Source organism: Tenrec ecaudatus, unplaced genomic scaffold (genome assembly GCF_050624435.1).
Source record: "Tenrec ecaudatus isolate mTenEca1 unplaced genomic scaffold, mTenEca1.hap1 Scaffold_180, whole genome shotgun sequence".
Classification (NCBI taxonomy): domain Eukaryota; kingdom Metazoa; phylum Chordata; class Mammalia; order Afrosoricida; family Tenrecidae; genus Tenrec; species Tenrec ecaudatus.
In genome coordinates, this window is record NW_027458078.1 from 60,916 (window position 1) to 84,353 (window position 23,438).

The 23,438-nt window shown below is 42.8% G+C and overlaps 1 pseudogene; it reads left to right on the forward strand.

The window, feature by feature from the left end:
* Positions 1 to 23,438, forward strand: part of LOC142436144 (ninein-like protein) — an 88,938-nt pseudogene that overhangs the window by 46,473 nt on the left and 19,027 nt on the right.

Below are 23,438 nucleotides of genomic sequence, written 5' to 3' on the forward strand. Positions count from 1 at the left end.
CCGGAATTTCTTATATGGATAGAATCCTACTTCATTCTTATGTTTTCTTCAGATTCTTTTGTTCTTTTAGCTGATTGTATCACTCATAAATTGGAGTTAAGAGATATGCCTTCAAACTCACCAATTCAGCTTTCCATTTCTTCAATTCTCTTACTCTGTTCTTCTAAATTGTTGCCTAATTCTCTTATCTTAATATTTTCTGCATTTCTTTTTAGAGGTTTTTGTTGAAGATATCTAGCTTTTCTATTCTGACCATTGTTCTCGCAAACTCTTTGTTGAAAGTACATGACAACATTTTTCTGAATTCAATTTATGATAGTTTCAGAGCCTGTTCTTTTTAAGAAAATTCCTTGAGATCTGAGTGTTGTTCATTTGTTAATCCTTCTTCTGATGAATCAGGAGTGACTGCTGCCACTGCAGCATCGTGGCCGGGTATTACGGTTGGGAGGGCTGCTAGATTTTGTGGGAGTCGATGACTTTGTTGAGTAGTGCCAGAAATGAATAATAGAAGAGGGACGGGGGAGGGAAAAAAGGCTTTGGGCAGTAAAAGGCTGTACTAAGAAAAGTTGGGAGGGGGAGGAACACTGTACTTGAGTGTATTCTTCCCTAAGGCCAAGAGCTTCTTAACATAGTCCGTCAAAGCACAGGCAATCTTCAGGAAAACCATCATGGTGCCAAGTTTGTCCTTGGGATAGCCTAGGCTGGTCCTTTGGGACCTATGCTCCGGGAACTGTGCAGGCCAGCTTGCTTGGAGAGCTGGAAGCCACATGGGACCTGCGTGCTTATTACACGTGAAGCTTTGGACCCTGCTCACAATGATAGTCTTTGAGGAGTGGAGCTGGGTTGCTGTAGCCAGCAGTGCAGAATGGAGCTACAGATGGGTAGCAGGAGACCACTGGGCGCCTCTTCAGTGGACCTGCTCTTTCCTTCCCTTCTCTGCTTGCTCCCACAGTCTCTGATATATGGAAGCCTCCTTTTACTTCACTTTCAAGCCATTGTCTGAGATCACAGGCCACCTGTCTTTTCTTAGGGCCTAGTCTATCCTGGTTGTTACATAAGGATCTACTTGTGTGTATGTGTTCAGTTGGACATGTTCTAGTCCCCTTTCTTTAATGTTTTTAAAAGTTTCTATAGAACTGGTGTCAGCACTTCTGAATTTTTTATGAAATATCCCAGTGAAGCCATCTTGCCATTGACTTTTCTTTTTATATATATTTTTGGTCTTTTTTGAAGGGGTGGAGCAGGGGGTTAATCACATTCTGAATTGCTTATTTCATAATTACTCTGCTTAAACCTATTTCTATTCATATTAGTTTAGGTATGTCGTATATTTTCAGGAATTTGTCCCATTCATCTGCACTTTCAAATCTGTTGCAGTTCTTTTTCATAGTGTTATGATTCTTTATTCAATGAATATGTTGTGTTGTCTCCAGATTCATTTCTTTGGATTATTTGCCCTCCCCCCCCCCCCCCAGTATATCCAGTAGTTTGTTTCAGTGATCCTTTTCAAAGAACCAACTTCTGGTTTGATTGATTTTTTTCTGTTGTTTAACTGTATTCTATTTCATTTCTTTCTCACTGGTATTTATTATTCATTTCAGCTAGTATCTTTGGCCTCTTGCTCTTCCTTTCCTTTTTGTTCAAGTTTTCATTTAAACAATTGATTTTCATCCATCTTTTTAAATATGGGCATGTATTGCTATGAATTTCCCTCTGAGAATGGTTTGTGCTGTGTCCCAAAGGATTTGGTATGCTGTGCTTTCCTTTATATTTGATACCAAGTATATTTTTATTTCACTTTTAATTTCTTACATAGAGAAATTGTTTTCTAGTCGTACAATATTTAATTTTGGTATAATAATAATTATTCATTTTTATTCTTCCTGTGATTGATTTCTTACTTCATACCATTATGGTCAGAAAGTATGCTTTGTATGATTTTAATGTTTTAAAACTTGAGATTTGTGGCCTAATCTGTAGTTGGTTCTGGAAAAATTATCCTGTGAAAATGTCTGCTGATGATGGATGGAGTGTTCTAAGTTAAATTGGCTTATGATTTTCTTTATGTTCTTAATGTCCTTATTGATTCACTTTTTAAATGTTCTGTCGAGAACTGAAATTGAAGGTTTCAAATCTACAAATATTAATAGCGGCACTGTAATTTTTTTTCTTTGATATTAGTGTTTGTGTCATGTTTTTGGACAGGTTAGGTGAATATATGCTAATAATTGTTGTATCTTCTTGAAGTATTAGCCCTTTTATTATGTAATAGCCTTTATCAGTATGACCACACTCCTTTTTTTGGGTGCTGGTTGCACGGAACATTTTTTCCATCCTTTATTTTCAGTCAGTTTGTGTCCTAATGTGAATGTGTGTTTTGTGTAGGTAACAAAAGATGAATCATGTTTTTTATCCAGTCTATCACTCTGCCTTTTGTGTAAATATTTTGGCTATTTACATTTTCTTCATTCTTTTAGCTAATTGGGTTTTGAGTTTCTTTTATCTGGTTTCTCTTTTTATCAATTTTCCTGTTAATTTTTGTATTTAGCATCTTTTGTTATGAGCTTTAATTCCTCTTTACATATTCTCTTAGTGGTTACTACAAATATTATACTATACAACATGCAATTACAGTAACATTTAGCATGCAATCAACAATGAATGTGAAATATTAAGTATTCCTGGTTTACTGTTCCCTCTCCTTTTTCTGTTGGTGAACCTCCAGTGACAGTAATGTACACCCTACATCCAGTAGTCGTAATATGTACTTATTTTCTGAGATCTCTGTCTGACTCCTTCCTCCCCCTTTGTGTACATTTGAGTGTTTGATTAATGTTCTTTCCTTTCCATTTAGAAAACTTCCTTAAGTACATGTAGGGCTGGTCTGGTATTGCGAAATTCCCAAGGCTTCTGGTTATTTGGGACTCTTCTTCCCTGTTTCAAAGAAATGCCTTGACTTAGTGCTTTTCTGTTGTTTCCTTTTTAATTAAAGTAGGGCGATGCCATCTATCGGTTGGCGTGTGTCACATATTGGTATAAGGAGCCCTGGTGGTGCAGATTGGTGTGATACTGCTAACCACAAGTCAGCAATTCACATCCATCTTTCTCTGTAGGGGAAAGATCAAGCTATTGCTCCCATAAACATGTACGCTCTCAGAACTCTAGGGTAAAAAAAGAAACCAAGAAACCATGGGGAGCAGTTTTACTCTTCCCATAGGGACACGAACAGTCAGAATCAACTTGAAGGCAGTGGGTTTTTACCTGTTGTTATGGAATTAAAGAATTTCCGATTTATTACCAAAGGTTTATAATTCATTACTGTGCTTAGATTTCTGGTGTTCAAATTGTGCCAGACAGGTCAACCTATCTGCTAAGTTTTTGCACTGCACCATCATTGTTTTGGTTGTTTTATTACGTGGTTCCTGAGATACTCCAGATTTACCTTGTACATTGCTGCCATTTACCCCAGAATCTGCCATTTCTCCAATGACTGCCGGTTCATTTGACAAGAGAATGATTCTTGAGGTCGATTAGGTTACCAGATGGGCTCATTGCTACAGGGATATCCTTGCTTGTTGGCTGAACTCAGTGTCTTACACTCATTCTACAGAAGGAGAAATAGCATGACCTTTCCCCCTGCGTAGCGCCCATTCTTTTCCAAATTTTAGCGTAAAGTTTCACTGTAATTTACAATGCATATTGCAAAGCACAACAACCATGCTTCTTCCCTTTGTCGCTGAATTTTCCTCCAATTTAGCTATCATTTTAACTTTCTTTCTCTTTCTCTCAGCTGGTAATCTTTGTTTTCTCGATGAGGCTGCCCTTGGCAAATATAAGATTTTAGTCAGATCGCTTTCAGTGGCAGTTTTTACTGCTATTGTGGACACTACAATGGATTTATCAAATGTTCTTTCTCTTTAAGCATCATTTCAGCTTTTTCTTTTTTTCCCCAACTGTCCATCTTGATTTTCCTGGTGAGGCTGCCTTTGATAAAAGGAAATATAAGATGGTAACCCGCTATCTTTGGTTTGATACTTTTTTCTGCTGTGTATTTTGCTGGACACCATAATGGCTTTCTGTGGCCTCTGTAAGAAACCCAGAGTCCTTTGTTCTTAATGCTGTGATAGACCTTAGTGGACTTGCTACTTCACAAGACTTTCCCCAGATTCCTTATCACCTTCAACATCCACAGCCACCCACTTAAGCAAGTGATAACTTAAAAACAGTAGTCTGACTTCCATCCTTCCAGAGAGCCACCAAGTAGACGTGCTAAGGCCCTGCTGCTCTAGCTCAGGCTCCACACATCTCTACCAGTTGTAATGGACTATGCTCCTAGGTTTTGTGTTAGTAAATCTCAAGACAGAGAGACTTCGACTCGTTGTATATCAGGCATCAGCTTTCTCACACTGCTGAGTGGTAGGGATGTGTCTAAAGGAGTCCTAGTGGTACTTAGTGGCTATGTTTGGGTGCTGTTAAAATCTAGGTCAGTCGTTCAAACCCATCAGCCAGTCTGTGGGAGCGAGATGAAGCCGTCTGTTCCTGTAAAGATTTTCCACCTCAAAAACCGAAAGAAGTAGTTCTCTGCCCTATATGGTCGTTGTGAGTCAGAATCAACTTGTTATCAGCAGTGGACATTTTCAGAATACCTATTTGGAATATAAGAAGAACCACACAAGAAGCAGGCCACCAGATAAATATGACTGTGGATGCTGCTTCCAAGATCCGTGCTGCCCAGTGGAAAGGGAAATGAGCTGCAAGTGCACACAGTTGACGCATCCCACTGCCGACTGCGAGGCTGGCAGTTTGAGTCCACCCACATTGAAAGGGATATTGAAAGAAAGACCTGGTGATCTACTTCTGAAAAATCACCATCGAAAACCCTGTGAAGCACAGTTCTACCCTGACACCCATGGGATTGGTAGTACTACTCAACCGGGTGCCTAGCAAGACACCATTCTTTGTGGGATTTTTCCTATTTTAATTACCATCCATTGCTTTTTATTTTTTTAATCATTTTACTGAGGGCTCGTACAACATTTATCACAATCCATACGTACATCCATTGTGTCAAGCACATTTGTACATTTCTTGCCATCATCATTCTCAAAATATTTCTTTCTGCTTGAGCCCTTGGTATCAGCTCCTCCTTTTTCCCCTCCCTCCTAACCCTTCTCCCTCATGAATCCTTGATAAATTTATAAATTATTATTATTTTGCCATGTCTTACACTGTCCAGCATCTTCCTTCACCCACATTTCTGTTGTCTGTCCCCCAGGGGGTGGTTATATGTAGATCCTTGTGATCAGTTCCTGCTTTCTACCCCTCCGTCCCTCCACCCTCCCTGTTTCGCCGCTCTCACCACTGGTCCTGAGAGGGTCATCTGTCCTGGATTGCCTCTGTTTCCAGTTCCTGTGTGTACCAGTATACATCCTTTGGTCTAGCTGGATTTGTAAGGTAGAATTGGGATGATGATAGTGGGGAGGAGGAAGCATTGAAACTAGAGTAAAGTTGTATGTTTCATCATTGCTACACAGCACCTTGACTTGCTCATCTCCTCCCTGCGACCCTTCTGTGAGGGGATCGCCACTTGCCTACAGATGGGCTTTGGATCCCCACTCTGCACTGCCCCTCATTCACAGTGATAATAATATTTTTGTTCTTTGATGCCTGATACCTGAACCCATCAACATCTCATGATCACACAGGGTAGTGTGCTTCTTCCATGTGGGATTTATTGCTTCTCAGCTAAATGGCCTCTTTATTTTTAAGCCATTAAGACCCTAGGTGCTATATCTTTTGATAGCCAGGCACTACCAGCTTTCTTCACCACATTTGCTTACGCACCTGTGCTGTCTTCAGCGATCGTGTTGGGAAGGTGAGCCTTGTGGAATGCCAGTTTAATAGAACAAGTGTTCTTGCATTGAGGGAGTACTTGAGTAGAGGCCCAATGTCCATCTGCTACGTTAATACTATAAATATATGCACATAGATCGATTATTTCCCCATTGTCATATATAAATATGTTTGCATATGTACATGCCTGTATTTAGACCTCTATAAATGTCCTTTGCCTTCTAGTTCTTTCCTCTATTTCCTTTTACTTTTATCTTGTCCCACTATCATGCTCAGCCTTCATTTGGGTTTCAGTAATTCCTCTCAGTTACATTACCCTTGAACGAGCCCTACCAGGCCTTTTACACCCTCCTCATCACTGATTTTGGATCACTTGTTATTCCATTGTCCCTGGGATTTATTAACACCACTTCCTTTCCCCCACCTCTCCCTCTACTATGTCCCCTGGAACCTTCGGTCCTATTGTTTTCTCCTCCAGATTGTTTATCCAGACTCTTTTATCTAGACAGACCTGCAGAGATAATACTATGCACAAACCAAGACAGAGCAAAACAAAGCAACAAAAAAGAAAATAGTTCAAGGTCTATTGACATTTAGGAGTGTTTTCTGGTGGAGTCTGATGGAGTGCCACACCATGGCCCCAAAGTCTATTTTTGGTATTCCCTCGAGACGTCCTTGCTCTGCTCCCCTTGCTGTTCTGTTGCACGCCTTTAGTGTTTTGCCTCGGTGTGGTGGGGTCTGATCAGGCATAATTCCCTCACTGTGTATCCAGTGTTGTCCCCTATAGGGCTATGGGCCAGTGAGGGATGTCATGTCTCATAGTGGGGTTGACCATATGGCCCTCTCTAGCTATTGGCTGCTCTGAGCAGGGATATCATCTTCAAGTCTTGGTGGGCCAGGATGTGCTCCACTCTCTCTTCCTCCCCCCTCATTTGCTCCTGTGTGCTCTGATCAGACATGTCCCTCTCCCTGAGCTGTAGCTTCAGTGCTGCCCCTAAGGTAAATTCTTCAGGGGGCAGGGGTGGTTGTCCACATAGTTGGGATTGGGGCCTGTCTCTCAGACCCCTCTACTGGTTCCCTGCTTCATGCCAGTATGTTGCATTCACATCTTAGAGCACCGCTTTGTAGTCTGGTCCCTCTTTCCCTGAGAAGATATGAATAATACACTCCCCTTGGGGGAGTTAGTGCCCTGTTCCCCAACTACTCATTTGTTTTTGTTTTTTCTCTCTTTCCCCTTCCTTTTTAGTTGTCTACCATATGTATTCCTGGATTTGGTCTGGTCCCTGCCATACTCCCTGAACCTGAACCCAGGAATGTTTATATACAATAGTTTTTTCCCTAAGCCCGTTTTGCACTTTTTTTTTTTAAGCTTTCCTCATCAGACTCATATAGTACTTCTCATTTTCTGCTTGGCTTACTTCGCTTAGTATAATTTCCTCCAATTCTTTCCAATGTGCTTCATGCATTCATCACTACTTTTTTTCTTATTTTTTTAATCATTTTATTGGGGGCTCATAGAATTCTTATCACAATATGTTCTTGATCCATTGTGTCAAGAACATATGTACATTTGTTGCCATCATCATCCTCAAAACATTTGCCTTCTATTTGAGCCCTTAATATCTGCTGCTTATTTTCCCCCTCCCTCCCCACTGTCCCCTACCTCATGAACCCTTCATCATTAATAAATTATGATTATTTTGTCATATACTACACTGTCCGATGTCTCCCACCGCCTTCTTCTCAACTGTCCCTCCCCCAGGGAGGAGACTATATGTAGATTCTTGTAATCAGTTCCCCCTATCCACCCCACATTCTCTCCATCCTCCAGGCATCGCCACTCTCACCACTGGTCCTGAATGAGTCATCTGTCCTGGATTCCCTGTGTTTCCAGTTGCTATCTGTACCAATGTACATCCTCTGGTCTAGCCAGATTTGTAAGGTAGAATTGGGATCATGATAGTGGAGGAGAGGAAGTATTTAAGAACTAGAGGAAAGTTATATGTTTCATCGCTGCTACCCTGCACTCTGACTGGTTCATCTCTTCCCCACAACCCTTCACTAAGGGGTGTCCGATTGGCTACCAATGGGCTTTGAGTCTCCACTCTGCACTCACCCACATTTTCAATGATATGATCTTTTGTTCCTTGATGCTTGAAACCTGATCCCTTCGACAGCTCGTGGTCACACAGGCTGGTGTGTTTCTTCCATGTGGGCTTTATTGCTTTTGAGCTAGATGGCCACTTGTTTATCTTAGAACCTTTAAGAACACAGACGCTATATCTTTTGATAGCTGGGCACCATCACTTTTCTTCACTACATTTGCTTACACACACGTTTGTCTTCATTGATCGTATCAGGGAGGTGGGCACCCATTGATATGATTTTTAGTTCTTTCATGTCTGATAACCAGTCCCTTCTGCACCTTGTGGTCAGACAGGCTGTGTGCTTCTTCCATGTTGGCTTTGATGCTTCTCAGCTAGATGGCCGCTTGTTTATCTTCAACGCTTTAAGATCCCAGACGCTTTGATAGCCACGTACCATCAGCCTTCTTCACCACATTTGCTTATGCACACATTTTTCTTCAGCAATCATGTCGGGAATGTATGCATCCTGGAATGCCAATTTAATAGAACAAAGTGTTCTTGCATTGAGTAAGTGGAGGCCTAATTGTTTTATTAGGAGTTCACACAACTCTTATCACAATTCATACATACATCAGTTGTGTAGAGCACATTTGTACATTCATTGCCCTCATCATTCTCAAAACATTTCCTCTCCACTTAAGCCCTTGGCATCAGGTCCTCATTTTGTCCCCTCCATCCCCGCTTCCCCCTCCCTCATGAACCCTGGATAATTTATAAATTATTATTTTGTCATATCTTGCCTTGTCCGACATCTCCCTTCACCCACTTTTCTGTTGTCCACCCCCTAGTAACAAGGTCAAATGCAGATCATTGAAATCGATTCCTCCCTTCCAACCTACTCTCCCTCTACGCTTCTAGTAGTGCCACTCTCACCACTGGACCTGAAGAGATCATCCACCCTGGATTCCCTATGTTTCTGGTTCCTATCTGCACCAGTGTACATCCTCTGGTCTAGCCAGACTTGCAAGGTAGAAATCAGATCATGATAGTGCAGGAGGATGAAGCATTTAAGAACTAGAGGAAAGTTGTATTTTTCATTGTTGCTACATCACACCTTGACTGGCTCGCCTCCTCCCCTACACCCCTCTGCAAGGGGATTCCGGTGACTGACAAATGGGTTTTGGATCTCCAATCTGCACCCCGCCCCCCACCTCATTCACTATGGTAAGATTTTTTGTTCTGATGATGCCTGATACCTGATCCCTTCAACACCTTGTGATCGCACAGGATGGTGTGGTTCTTCCATGTGGGCTTTGTTGCTTCTGAGCTAAGTGGCTGCTTGTTTGCCTTTAAGACACCAGACGCTATACCTTTTGATATCCGGGCACCATCAGCTTTCTTTGCCACATTTGCTTATGCACCCATTTGTCTTCAGCGATCATATCATGGAGGCAAGCACAAAATGTTATGATTTTTTGTTCTTTGATGCCTGATAACTGATCCCTTTGGCACCTTGTGATCACACAAGCTGGTGTGCGTCTTCCATGTGGGCTTTGTTGCTTCAGAGCTAGATGACCACTTGTTTATCTTCAATCCTTTAAGACCCCAGACGTTATATCTTTTGATAGCCGGGCACCATCAGCTTTATTCACCACATTTGCTTATGCACCCGCTTTGTCTTCAGCAGTTGCGTTGAAAAGGTCAGCATCACAGAATGTCAATTTAATAGAAGAAAGTATTCTTGCATTAAGGAAGTACTTGAGTGGAGGCCCAATGTCCTTCTGCTACCTTAATACTAAACGTATAAATATATGCACATAGATCTATTTACCCATCCTCATATATAAATATATTTGCATATATACATGTCTTTATCTAAACCTCTATAAATGCCCTTTGTCTCCTAGCTCTTTCCTCTATTTCCCTTGACTTTCCTTCTGTCCCACTATCATGCTCAGTCCCGACCAGGGTTTCAGCAAATCCTCTTTGTTACATTACCCTTGATCATGCCCTACCAGGCCTCCCAGCCCCTCCTCACCACTGATTTAGATCACTTGTTCCCTTGTCCCTGGGTTTGTTAACACCACTACCTTTTCCCCCACCTCTCCTATGTCCCTCCTGAACTGTCGGTCCTGTTGTTTTATCCTCCAGATTGTTCATCCAGCCTATCTTATTTAGAAAGACCAGCGAAGATAATAACATGCACAAAAACAAGACATAAAAATACCAAGGAACAATATACAACCAACCAACAACAATAAATCAATGACAAAAAAAAGCACAAGAAAGAAAAGTTTGTAGTTAGTTCAAGGATTGTGTGTTGGCCTTTAGGAGTGTTTTCCAGTTCAATCAATTGGGGTACCACACCCTAGCCCCAAAGTCCACCTTCATCATTCCCTGAGGACCTCGCCGTTCCATTCCCTTGCTATTCTGTTGCACCCCCTTAGTGTTTTGCCTCGGTGTGGCGGGATCAGATCAGGCGTAGTTCCCACACTGTGTCTCCAGTGTTGTCCCCGGTAGAGCTATGGGTCAGTGAGGGGCGTCATGTCTCATAGTGGGGCTGGCCATGTGGTCCTCTCTGTGGACTGGCTGCTCTAATCGGGATAATCGTCCTCAAGACCTGGTGGGCCAGGATGTGCTCCACTTTCTCCTCCTCCCCCTTCATCATCACCCATGTGCTCCCATCAGATATGTCCCTCTCCTGGAGCTGCAGATTCAATGCCGTCTTTTGAAATAAGTTCTTCTGGTGGGAGGGCCAGGCGTCCTCTTAGTATTTGTCATCACTGCTTTTTAGTGATGTGTAGTACTCCATTGTATGTATATACCACTGTTTTTTAATCCAATCATTTGTTGGTGGAAATTTGGGTTGTTTCCAACTCCTTGCATTCGGATTTGTACCCTTGTGGAACTGCTGTTCAGGTCCTTTGCCCACCTCCTCGGTGGGCAATTAGTTTTTTTCTCTTTGGAAACTAGCAGAGTATTGTAGATTTTAGTAATAAGGCCTTTGTCTGATGTGTCAGGCTAAAGATGTTTTCCCAGTCCGTGGGCTCTCTTATTACTCTCTTGGTGAATTATTTTGATGTACACAGATGTTTTATCTTCAGTGTATCCCACATGTCAATTTGTGACTCATGTGCATTTGTGTCCTTCCCTGTTTCTGCTATCCCATGTATTCCCAATGCCAAAATTCTCAGATTGGTCCCAGTTCCCTTATTGATGGACCTAATAGTTTGCAGTTTTACCTCAAGATCTGTGATTTACCTTGAGTTTATTCTTGTGCATGGAGTCAGATAAGGGTCATGCTTCATTTTTCTGCAGGTAGATATCCATTTTTTCCAACACCGCTTGTTAAAGAGGGTACCTGCTTTTGATATTTTGGGGGCTTTATCAAAAGTGAGTTGTCTGTATGCTGATGATTTTATTTCTGGGTTTTCAGTTCTTTTCCAGTAGTCTAAGTATCTGTCATTATACCAATACCTCCCAGTTTTGACCATGATGGCATTATAATATGTGCTAAAGTCAGGTAAAGCAAGCCCTCCCACTGTGTCCTTCTTAGGGAGTCTCTGCTAATTCTGGGCTTCTTCCCTCTCCATATGAATTTGGTAATCAGTTTTTCCATTTCTTTCAAGAAAGATGAGGGTAATTCTCTCAGGATTGCATTAAAGTTATATAGTGCCTAGGAGAGAACTGACATCTTTACTATATTGAGTCTTCTGATCGACAAAAATGGGATATTCTCCCATTTGTTGAATCACTCTTGGTTTCTTGTAATAGTGTTCCATAGTTTTCCTCATATAAATCTTTTGTTCTTTTAGTCTGCTATTTCCCTAGATATTTTAATTTGTGCTTGGCTATTGTGATGGGTACCACCTTTTTGACCTCCTCTTCTGTTATTTTAGCTGATATGTATAGCAGTCCAGTGGACTTCTGTTTGTTGATCTTGTATCCTGCCACTCTGCCCCTTTTGGATCTTTTGGGATTTTCCATTTATAAAATCATGTCATCTACATATAACGATAGTTTTACCTCTTCCTTCCCCAGACGAATACCTTTGATGTCTCTCCTTTGCCTTATGCTGCGAGCTAAAACCTCCAGTACGATGTTAAATAAGAGTGGGGACAAGGGGCATCCTTGTCTGGACCCTTTTTCTGTGGAATTGTGTTCCTCTTTTCTGCATTGACTACCATGTTGGCTGTTGGTTCTTCATATATAGCTTGTATGGTCTTGAGGAATTGTCCTTCCATTCCTATCTCCTGACGTGTCTTAAAAAGGAATTGGTGTTGGATGTTGTCGAATGCTTTTTCCACATCTATCAATATTATCATGTGGTTCTTAGAGTTTTTCATGTCAATGTGGCACATGATACTAATGGTCTTTCGTATGTTGAACTATCCCTGGTATGAATCTTGCTTGGTCATGGTGAATTACCATATATACTCGTGTATAAGCTGAATTTTTCAGCACAAAAAATGTGCTGAAAAACTGGGGTTTAACTTATACGAGGTGTAATATCTCACAGGTGATTGTCGTTCCTCCGCTGTTCATTCAAAGCCCCACTGATACTTCAGGGCTTTGAATGTTTGTTACTCACATCTAACCAATCAGAGCCATCCTATGACGTGGAAGGCTCCAATTTGCAGAAGCACCCATAGTGATTCACTTACGCTGGCAGCTGAACTGGTCAGGATGTGTCCGTGGCTGCGCTCCGTCTCTCCCCTCTGGTCTCTGTGTTAATTCACATCCTGCATTTCCCACCCTAGGCTTATACTCAAGTCATCAGTTTTTCTAGTTTCCCAGGTAAAAACTAGGTACCTAGGCTTATACTCAGGTCGGCTTATATTCAAGTATATATGGTATTCGTTTTATATACATTTGTATTCTATTGGCAAGTATTTTGTTAACAATTTTTGCATCTGTGTTCATTAAGAATATTGGTCTGTAGTTCTCAATTCTTGTAGGATTCCTGCCCTGTTTGGGTATCATATTTATACTTGCTTCAAGAGGTTGCCGTCTTTTCTATGTTCTGGAAGATTTTGTGTAGGATTGGTGTCATTTCTTCCCTAAATGCTTGGTAGAATTGTCCTGTGAAGCCATCTGGCCCAGGGAATTTGGGGTTGGTAATCCCTTGATATCCTTGTCTATTTCTTCTATTGCTATGGGTCTATTGACATTCTTGATGTTCCTCTGGGAAATTCGAGGGAGGGATTGTTTTTCAAAATTTGACCATGTCTTCCAAGTTGTTGAATTCATTGGAATACAGTCCTTCGTAATACTCTTTAATTGTCATTTTGAATTCATTAGAGTCTGTTGTAATGTCCCCTCTTTCATCCCTCATTCTTGCTTTTGAAATTTGTTCCCGTCTTTCTTTGGTTAGGTTTACCCACGATATGTTGATTCTGTTTATCTTTTCAAAGAACCAACTTTTAGCAGCATTAATTTTTTCCATAGTTTTCTTATTTTCCCTCTCCTAAATCTCAGCCCTGATTTTTATTATTTCTTTTCTTTTGCTATTAGCACGATTGTGCTGTTGACTCAGCCCTAGTTGCTGTAAATTTTGTGCCAGCATATCAATCATATGGCTTTCTTCCTTTCTCAGGTGTGCATGTATTGCTATGAAACTTCCTCTGATAACTGCCTTTGCTGTGTCCCATAAGCTTTGGTACGTCTTATTCTCATTCTCATTGGTTTCTAGAAATTTCCTAATTTCATCTATGATCTGAGCCAGTACACACTCCTTTTTCAGTAGAGAGTTATTCATCCTCCAATTGTTTGCCTTGTTTTATTCATCTTCCTTTTGCTGATTTCCAGCCTTATGGCACAGTGGTCAGTGAGAGAAGTCTATATGATATCAATGTGCTTAAATTTATGCAGATTTGACTTATGCCCCAGCATGTCGTCTATCTTCGAATATGTGCTATGTGGGCTTGAAAAGAATGTGAAATATTTTGTATTTTCATGAAAAGTTCTGTAAATATATATCAGGTCAAATTGACTAATTGTAGTGTTTAGATCTCTGGCCTCCTTGTTGAGTTTCTTTCCCTGTGATATTTCTTTCTCAGAGAGTGGTGTATTGAAGTCACCTACTATAATTGTTGAGGCTGTGACTTCCTTTTTCATATTTTGAAGCATTTGTTTGACGTATTCAGCAGGTCTGTCATTTGGGGAATATGTTTACAATGCTTAGTGGTTCTTTGCCTACTGTTCCCTTGAGCAATATATAGTGTTCCACATCTCTTTTTATGGTTTGCACTTTGAGGTCAGTTTTATCCAAGATTACGATTGCAACCCTTGGTTTTTTTTAATTGCTGTTTCCTTGGTATGTTTTTCTCCAGCATTTGATTCTCAGCCTAGTTTTGTTTGTAGTCTTGACATGTGTCTCCTGTTGGCAGCAGATTGATTAGTTGTATTTCTAAACTAGTCTAAACTAGTCTGCTAGCCTCAGTCTTTTAATGCCTGAGTTTAGTTCATAGATATTCAGGGGTATTATTTCCATCCGTGGACTCTGTGATGTCATCTTACACCTTTTGTGTTGGGTGTTTTCCCACCTCCCTTTCTTTTTAATGTAGTGTGTGTGTGTGTGTTTCATTCTTGACTTCTTTTCACCCTTAATCCAATGCTATCTTGGGGGCTGTTTTCTCTTTGTTTCCCTCTGGGTGAGGTTGTTCTCTGTGGCAGTCTCTTACTTATGCTTGGTGAGTGCTGTTCTTCTGCCTATACTGGATCGACAAGGATCCAGGCTGGGTTTCTTCTAATGTATTCTTTGAGTTTTTCCTTCTCTAAAAGACAATTACTTCTTCATCTATCTTGATCAATAATTTGGCTGTGTAGAGTATTCTTGGGTTTGCATTATTTTCCTTCAATTTTTGCAATGTTACTCAACAACTCTCTTCTCTTCTTCATAGTGTTCTCTGATACCCTGTTTCCCCGAAAATAAGACAGTGTCTTATATTAATTTTTGCTCCCAAAGATGCACTAGGTCTTATTTTCAGGGGATATCTTATTTTTCCATGGAGAAGAATGTGGTACACGTTTATTGTTTTATTAAAAGAGACCTCGTACTACCTGTCTGCTCTGACTGCGCTGCAGCCAATAGTGAGCTGCGTGGTGGTGCCCACCACTATGATGCAGAGTCCAGAGTTACGGTAGCTTCGGGGGTGCTGATTTTTGGGGAGGTCTTATTTTTGGGAGATGCCTTATATTTCAGCCCGAGGCAAAACTGTAAGTAGGTCTTATTTTGGGGGGATGTCTGACTTTTGGGGAAACATGATAGGTCTGAGCATATTCTTATTTGGGAAACTATGTGATTGCTTGTTTTTCCCTAGCTCTTCTCATGATTTTCTCCTTTTCCTCAAAGTTGGATAGTAAGTATGATGTGCCTTGATTTCTTCTTGGGTTTCAATCTGACTGGTGTTCTTTCAGCCTCCTGAATGGTTGCCAGGTTTTCATTCATTAAGCTCGGGAAGTTTTCCTCCAAGAATTTCCTCTCTGTTGCAGTTGACTTCTTTGTGGTGTCTTCCTCTGGTAATCCAATAATTCTAATGTTGTTCCACTTCATAGCATCAGACCTAGCTTTTAGGTTCTCTTCAGCTTCACTAATGATCTTATTAGATTTTTGTTCGCATTTAAAGTCTCCTTGGCTGTCCTCTAGGTCACTGGTGCAATTATCTGCCTCCTCCAGTCGATTCTCGAGGTCTGTGTGTCTGCTACTAGTTTTTGTTATCTCTTCCCTGATCTCTTGTATTTCCCTTTGGTGTATGGACTTAATCTCCTCTTTCATTTCATCTTTTTTCTGTATTGTTTTTCTCATATCCTGTATTACTGCAAGAAGTATTCTGAAAAATTCTTTATGTGGCAGATAAATATCTGCTTCTTCTATGCATGTCGTTCGGTTCAGGACATCTCTGCCATTGAAGTTTGTTTCTCATGTTTTTTTGTTGAGGTCATTGGGCCTGATTGCTGTTTGTTTTAGAGGAGCCAGGTGCCATTTTTCAGGGAGTCAAAGAGCACTGGCTCTCTCTGGGAGACTCGTAGGAAAGCTTCTTCGAACTGCTACAGCTAATTTCACTATGGAATTAGCCAACCACTTTGTCCTCCTGTGGCTTCACTCTTTCCCTAGTCAACAAGTTGGATGGGCCTCTCCGGAGATGCTGGTTGGGTTGTTGTGGATCCACGAGGATGGTGCTTTACTGGGTGATCTCACAAGAATCCATGATGGTGTGGCCCATGACGGCTTGGGTTGTCACAGGTGGCATGCAAAGTTGCCCGCTGCAACAGGAGTGTCACAGAAATCTGGTTGGTTGCCTGCTTTGGTATAGAGCACCGTGAATGGTGGGCGGAATTTCCCTGATCAGGTAGATCACTGCGTAGGTTAGGCAGAGTTTCCCACTGCTCCGTGGAAAGCTGGTGAGTGTTTGATAAGCTTTCTTAGTCTGTGAGGCACTACAGCAGGCGGGAGGAAGCTCCCTCAGTAACGTGGGCCCACAGAGGATGGATAGGAGCTCCCCAAGGCACACAGGCAGGATTTCCCCCAAAGAAGGGGTGCCGAATTTCTCCAGCCATGTCTTAAGCACTACAGAGGACCGGCAGGTGGGCTTTTCCAGGGAAGAAGTTGGGCAGGATATCCCCTGTTGGAGTGTGGGTGGGCTTTCCCAGCTTCCGGTTATGCTGCAGAGGGAGGAGCTCGCCCAGCAGGGTTGAGTGCAGGCATTAATGCCCTAGGCTAAGGGTAGTGGTCAGGATGTTGGCAGTGCTGTGTGAGAGAAAGGGGAAGAGAAAAAAGAGAAGGAAAAAAAAAAACAGCCCACTGAGACAGGGGGATAGGGGGGAATAGAGAGAAGAGAGGGAAACTGAAGCATCAATATAAATGAACCTGATCCTTGACCATGGGGCTGGAGGGGTTTAATCCCTGCCCTGAGATGGTGTCAAACTGTGGCTGTGTTGAGATAAAGCCCCTGTGTTGCCTACAAATGATCCTGGCTCCAGCCAAGACAGTGGCCGGGCCAAGGTAAGGTGACCAGATTTTAACATTGGTATAGCGGGACACCACTGATAAAACTCATATCCTGGTGAAATTGCCACATGGCAGCCGAAAACCGTATATACCCTCACTTGTTGTGCATTCTTTCCAAAAATTGGGACTTTTTAAAAACACCATAGACACGAGAAAAAATGTTTAAAAAGCGGTACGTCTGGTCACCTTAGGCTAAGGTCAAACCCTAGCTGGCCTCCATTGTGGTAAGCCAAAAGACCCAGCTCCTTAAAACCTATTGGATCTCTGCCTACTTATCTTTCTGATGCTCCTTCTGCGACCTGGTGGTGTGGAATTTCCCTCTTAGTGACTCTCCTGCACAGATTTCTGTGGAGTTCCTCTGCTATGTGTTACTCAGTCGCCATCTTCCTGGAAGTCTCTACCATCCATTTCTTAACAGATTTTTGTGAGAACTTTTTTTTCTCTCCCACTTAAAATTAATATACTTTTCCCCTCAAGAGACTGTAATTTACCTTTGTAAATTACAGAAAAAGGGCTTCAAAAATTCATGGGAAATTCCTTTACCTTTTAATCCTATTTCCATGAGCTATTTGTGGCTCACTCATACATGTTATTCCAGTTACTATGGCTCCATAAGAAATTATCGCCAACACTTAATGGCCTAAAATAGCAATTAAATATGCTCATAGATTTTATATTTTGTGGGAAGGAACTCAGACATAGCATAACAAACATGTTTCTTCTCTGCCCTATGATGCCGGGGCCTCAGCTACACACCTTACTGGCTAGACCAGAAATGTCTGAAAGCTCGCTTACCATGTGGCTGCCTGATGGGCCAGTTTGGGCTTCTTCACAGTTCAATGTCTAGTGTCCCTCCAGAGTACGTTTCCTAAAGGAGAAACCAGGTAGAATCATACTCCTATAGTCCCTGGGAGCACTGCTGCCGTATTCATTAGGTCTGAAGAGTCCCAAGTCCCCCATCCCCAGGTGCACAAAAGGGAAAGTGACCACACACCTCACATTCCTTCACGAAGGGATCTAGGGTCCCTGAGTAAACCGCATGGAGTGCATAGCTGACCTCTGGCTACATCAAGGAGAAGAATCCTACGTAGCTCCATCAATCAAGGCCGATTGCCACAAAATAGAGATCAGACATGCCTCCACCCTCCATCATTCTTTACCCTTTTCTGATAGTAACTGTTTCTTCCACAGCATTCTACTTTTGTGCTGTGTTCTATAATCCATTGCACTGGTCGCACAGAGCTCACAGGCAATACTCACAATTAAGGGAGCTTTTTAGAGAACTTAATGGGTTACTACAAGCCAAGATCAGAAAACACTAAGGATACAGTCATTGGTCCACAGTATCATCTCGCCTCAATCAAGTCTTTCTCTAGTCCTTAGTCTCTGTGTTGCTCTTCAATTCTGTCCCGTGTCTCCTTGCCTCAGCCTCTGACTTTGCCTTGTTCTTTCAGTCTGTCCAGTAATTTCTGTTTCACAGCCTCTGGTTCCTCTTGTCTTTAGACAGAGATCTCATTTGTTCTCCACTGGTAGTTCTTTGTCCCTTAAGTTCATGGGATTCCTCTCTGTTCCTGTTCTAAGATAACACATCCCTATGGCCAGGGAAGTGGCAACGAAAATGAACCAGTCCACTCTGTTTTGTGTTAGACATGCCCTATTTGCAAAGTCCCACCTAATCATCAATGGGAATCACAAAGACCTAGACAGAAGAGCCATGCCAAGAGACTTCACACCACGATAGTCCCACAGACAGGCGCTTCTTGCCTTCTTACCCTTAAATCTACAAGTGAGAGCTGTGTCTTGGGAGATTCGCCTCTAAACCCTGGCAACCAAGTGTGCTTTTTACAGTGCATTTCCTCAACTCCTGTGCAGACAGACCACTGCAGCCAGGTGCAGATTCAGGGCAGCCTCCCAGCATTGCCTGTCTGTCCTGCAGCCCCCACTCTATGTGCCTCATTGGGCCTCAGCCATCCATGTGGCCTTTCTGCTCTGCTGGGTGGCATTTTGTTTTAAGATGATGGCAACGCCTTGACAGTCAAAGCTGCAGAACCCTCTGGAGAAAGGACACCAGTGAGTTGCTTTTCTTGGCCATACCCCATCACTGTGGTGGACTTGCACACATTCCTGTTGAGTCAGGTGTTGGTGATCTGCATTTCTCCTCCACATTCACTTCACTTTAAAAAAAAATTTAGCCCCTGCTATGATTCTAGTGATAGAAGGCGATGTAGGATTTAAGAAAGCTGAATTATCCCTGTCATGTTTAACTCACTGCATAGTTGGAAACTTATAGTTTGAATGTTACATGTTTGCTGTCAGGAATTGAATTTCCTTTCCACTGGGCATCCTGCAGACCCTGCGGTGCTGCATTGCTCCTTGGGCCTTGCTGTGTAGCATGGGGATTGCAGGGCCATCTCTACTCTGCTTATAGGACCTGCAGGACCACAATGATGAGTTGCAGGCTGCGCTGGAAGGCCTACAGACATGGATGCACAAGACACAGAGTAGCCCATCTAGTTTCCGGCCAGATGGATGCCTGCCCCCAGCAGATTGCTCCGAAGGTAGAGGATCTTCTTGGGGAAAGGGTGGAGTCCTTGTTCCAGCAAACTGGGCTATCTCTCAGACCTACCCGTAGTTTGTGTCATGGGCCACTTCCAAGCATCATAGGGTATATTGAGGCACAAACACCTGCCCCAGACACACTGGCACCACCCGGCTGAGTTCCTTGTAGCTGGGAATTTATGGAAGGGGATGGGGGCTTTATCAACTGTAATGAAATGGCAGCAGTTATGTGATCTCACAATGACCTCATCAGAGGCATGTCCATCACTCGTAGATGTTCCAAAGCCACCTCCAGAGTTGTGATTAAGATGAAGGGACTTGGTGGTGAGGTTTCAGCATAGGCTAGAGACAGAGAGAGTGAGGGTATGTGACAGTAAATAAAGGAGCTATATTTCCTTTGCCCAGGTCACAGACCAGTCTCTATACAGATTGTCCTCTGAGCTGTAAGCTGGTTGATGTGAAAACTCTTTTAATAAAAGAGATAAATTATATCTAAAACATATTAATGACTCCCTAATATTCAGAGAGAGCTTGAGATTTGTCCCCTTGAGTGTCAGAATTCGTCAGAATAGACCTGTGCCAGCGGCGCCTGCGCAGGACACAGGTCAAGCACTGGAAGCAGTTGGGACCTGTGTGCATAGGCGTGCATATCTGCTTAAAAGTAGATATCTCTGGCTTCAGGATCCTCTTAGTGCTGAGGTTTATGACAAATTCCACCTACAGTGTAGACTGTGTTTGATTAATCTCAGCTCCTTCAAAAGACAAGAACAAGGAGGTAACACAGCTGCCCTAGAGTTTTGTCATAGTCCTGTATAGCCAGGGGTTGGTTCTTGGATCAGTGCCCCCAACTGTGCATCAGCAGACACCGTGGCAAGTCTCTCAGCCCTGCTGCCAAAGCTCTGATACACAGTGGTTTTGTGTGCTAAGTTTTGGCCACTCCCTCACCCCAGGGAGATCTGTGGACACTGACAGGCCACTCCCTCACCCCAGGGAGATCTGTGGACACTGACAGGCCACTCCCTCACCCCAGGGAGATCTGTGGACACTGACCTGTGGATCTTTGGCAGTCAAGCATTTTGCATCCTCCTCCCTCCCAGTTTTGTAGTGCTCTAAAGCTATTTATTTAATAAAATGTAAATGAATTATAGCTAAAAGAGCCAACCTGGGAACCTTAAGTTTTCTCTGAATGTGGGTACAGCGTCTTTGGACCCCAACATAACCTGCTCACCTGCAAATGGCAGATTGGTGTCTTGAAATCCTGTGAGTCAACAGCCAAAGGCCATTAGACTCATTTGGGAAATGTGGGATGGAGCCTGACACAGCCAGCTGCACCACATCCAGAGATGCCAAGGGTGCTGTGACATCCATTTAAGGCATCCTACGTATTCTTCCACACAACAGACAGGTCAGCCATCCCCAGGGAAATGGACACTGTGTCCCCTCAACTACACAGAATTTATGGCCCTCAGCACGAACCACTGACCCAAAACCTGGGAGACAAGGCCCTGAAGTCTTGGGTCTGCTCGAGACTGGGGACTGCGGCACCAGATCACAGACCTAGGCTTCATGCCATCGCTAATGAAACCTAGCAGTTTCACAATGTGGCCTTTTTATGTACTGTCCTCCCATCCCTCTGATGGAAACCATTTTAGAAGCAGCACCAAGGCTCAGTTGACCCTTCCGATGTTTGTCTGCTGCTGAGAGAATAGTAAGAAGCTGGGTTGCAGTAAGCCTAGTGATGTGGACTGTCCAGCCTCACGGACCTCCTGTCAGCCCAGGTGACTGCGCAAGTTGACAGTTCTCAGTTTCCAAGGCAAAGTAATTCTTTCCAGAGGTTCTCATTCAGGTTTTTGTCTTGTCCCTTATGTCAAAGTTTGTCACCATTTTCAGGGTGACAATGAGAGTAGAGGATGACTTTGCCACGTCCCATCCTTGACACTGCAAAATGAAGACTGAGTCATGGCATAAATGCAATTCTGAGTCTCAGACCAGCTCTCTTCCAAGCCCTAGCAACACACGTAGTTCAAAGATGTGCCTTGTGTGCCTGGTGTGCGGAGTGGTGATTCAGGTCGGAAAGCGAGTCCTTGCAGTGCTCTCAAGCACCATTCCTCATTCCACACGTATGGAATGTGCCTGACTGCTTTATTTATTATTATTATTATTATTATTGTATTTTAAAATCATTTTGTTGGGACATCTTACAAGTATAACATTCCATAGTTAAATCACATCAAACAGTGTTGTACAGTTGCTACCACAATCCGTTTCAAAACATTTTCTTTTTCTTGAACTCCTTGATATCTGCTCCCCATTTATTCCCTCCTTTGCCCACCATACCCCGCCCCAGGAAACCTTACTTTATTTTTTTCCATATCTTGCACATCCAATATATCCACTCACATACAATTCTGTTGTTCGATCCCATTGAGTGGGGTTATTCAGTCATCAGTGCTCTCAGCTCCCTGTTATCTCCTCCCCCCTTCCCGTACCCTCAGGGAACCGTTACTCCATTTATTGTTTCTGAAGGGTTATCTATCTTAGCTTTCATGTATCAAATGATATTAAATATATGATGAACCTACATCAAATCTGATATGATTAAAGAGGCAAAACAAATAAAAACCATAATCATAAGGGGAGGGAATATTAAGGAACTAGAGGATAATTATGTAGTTCATCAGCGCTATACCACACCCTGGATTTATCATCCCTTCCTGTGTCCCTTCTGAGCGTGACTGTCCAATTACCAGAGGGGCTGTGATTTCTGGGTCTCTACTACATCCATGCCCCTTCACATCAATTTGGTTGCTTATCTTTTGAACTTCTGATACCATTTCTCCTCAACACCTCATGATCACACAGGCTGGTGTGCTTCCTTGTGGGCTGTTTCTTACCTGCTAGTTGGGCACTTATTTAACTGCAAAGCATCTAAGACCCCATATGCTATTAATAACCAGGCACCATCAGCTTTTTTCAACCACATTTGCTTATGCACCCATTTTGGCTTCAGCAATCATCTGACCAGTTTATCGAGCAACACACAGACTTACTGCCATCAAGTTGATGCCAACTCATAATGACCCTATAGGACATGGGAGACCTGCCCCTGTGGGTTTCTGAGACTGTAACTCTTGATGGTGGTTTCAAACTGCTGACATTTCAGATCACAGTCCAATGCATAAACACCATGCCACCAGAGCTCCTACATATCCTGAAACCCAGCATTATTTGTGTGAGGAGGAGGAGGCCAATTTGAAGTCTTTAGCTAATAAACAGGCCATGAGGTGTGTCTGGCCACCTTCATACACAGTGAGGCTCATTCCCAGGCATCACACTGCCCAGAGGCATGTGTCACCAGGTCACCCCACTTCTTCCATCTCCCCACCTCCTCTATGATCCTGGCATCACCAGGAATAAACTTGAAGTGAAGTACAAGGGGGCCTTACATTCATGGACAATTCCATTATCTTTTTCTTCCGTGTTCTGGAGGTTTTTTGAAGTCCCTTCACACGATATCACTGCCACTTTGTAGGAACTTGAAGGGTGTGATGGGCTGCAGGAGCCTCCTGAGCAATCTGTTCTGGTGAAAGTGTGAAATGGTTCTAAATGAGTGTTTCCTAATGTGGGCAATGCTGCCCCCTGGGGGGCACTGGAATAATCCGTGGGAGCTGCCAAAGCAAATAACCTACACCCTATCCTGGATTAGGGATGGGCTATTGTATAAAAGTTAATTGCCAGAGGGTTGCTGGGTAACTATTTTTCTGAAAATTGGACAGCTGACCAAATAAGTTTGAGATCCTTTATTCTACATGGATACAACATAGCAGATCACCAGTGATGCGTGCTGTTGTACGCCAGTGCGGCAGGACTCCACCATCACTGCCTTTCCCTTGAAAAAGCACATGTAGAATCTGTGCTTTGTTGTCCCT